Source organism: Electrophorus electricus, chromosome 7 (assembly GCF_013358815.1).
Source record: "Electrophorus electricus isolate fEleEle1 chromosome 7, fEleEle1.pri, whole genome shotgun sequence".
Classification (NCBI taxonomy): Eukaryota; Metazoa; Chordata; class Actinopteri; order Gymnotiformes; family Gymnotidae; genus Electrophorus; species Electrophorus electricus.
In genome coordinates, this window is record NC_049541.1 from 1,943,851 (window position 1) to 1,945,427 (window position 1,577).

A 1,577-nucleotide genomic window follows, 5' to 3' on the forward strand; every position below is an offset into this window, starting at 1 on the left:
AGAGAGAGAGAGAGAGAGAGAGAGAGAGAGAGAGAGAGAGAGAGAGAACTGCTGAGCAACAAACCAAATGAGAAGCGAAACCGCAGACCATATTACCCGCACGAGCGCCGGCGTTTAAAGACGGGACGCGTGCACGTCAGGTCGCACGCGGCGAGCGACACGCCAGAGCTCGAGTTTCAACTAAGCCTCCCTCGTGACGCGAATCGGCAGATAAAAAGGCTGCTACGGTAGCGGGGGCTGGACCTACGTGCTGGAACTGTAGCTTACATGCGCTGTCCCAGTATTAAAGCTGCTTAACCAGTAACCAGAAGGTTGCTGCTTCAAGCCCTGCCACTGCCTAGATACCTCTATTGTAGGGGACCAGTGTGGTCACTGGTGTTTGGTCAGTGGTGGGTAAACCCAGGAGAGAAAGAGAGCTTCAGCACTCTCTGTGGAGACAGTATGGTGGCGCACCAACAGGTCTCTCTGTTGAGTCTCACTCTAGCATAGCATGAGAGGGAACCCTCCCTTAACTTTACACTCTAAAGTTAAAGGGAACCTGGGACTGCGCGATTCCTCATCTCTCATATGACCTAGCAGAAGAATTAGTCAGTACGTACGTCTGCAGCGAGATTCACGATGACATGGCGCATCCTCCAGCACACGTGACAGCTGGTACTAGACACAGCCTGAGAAGAGGCTCACTGGACCATGTGACTTTTTTTACTGTTCCGCCGGGGTTCAGGGGTTTTGGCCGTAGTGAGAGTATCCCGGACATAAATTCTGGCTTTGCAGCGCTCTCAACAGCCATAGTGGGGGTTTTTTCTTCCTTTGGCAGGAACGCATATTACACGTATTTGGTCTGTTTGAAATGTGCTGTAATGAATCCTCCCTTAATTGTGCAGATGTACTGTATGTGATGCAACTCTGGACTGAAGTTTGCCACTCTGGAAACGTCAAGTGCTCTGTGTTCCTCCTAAACCCTCGTGTCAAAGTGTCGCTCGCCAGAGACTCTTTATAGCCTGAGCCCTAATTGGAATCCACCTAATACGACTCATCTGGGTCCTCTCCTTTGTGAACGGTTTGAGTGGTGTTTTGTCCTCTGTATATAGTAACTGGTGTTTTCTGTAATATCTCTTATTCTCACATGAGTGCTGAAGTCTCATATTTCATTACGTTCATGTCTCATAGCACCTGTTTAATAAGTCTGTCTCAGAGTATCAGGATTCTTTAGCCAGATAGAGTGTGCCAAGTAACTGAACGTTTGCAGATGTGTAATCTAATGTAATACAGTAATAAGTCAAATTCTGTAATACATCAAAAATGTTCTCTGCAATTTATATGACTAAATTACATGGAGGAAAATTAGAATCAGCTCACTTTGTTCTGACACGCAGTCGGTTTCAGACATGCGTTTCAGAACCGATGAGGTTGGTGAAGTGAGAACTGTATTATCTGACACCTGCAACCCAGCGCAGCTAAACACACCACGAGTGTGTCGCAAAGAACATTGGTGTGTTTGGATTTAGAAACGTGCTATGAAAAGTGTCAGTCAAAAGAAGAAACAGAATATACAACAAAGGACTGTGACGCAGACA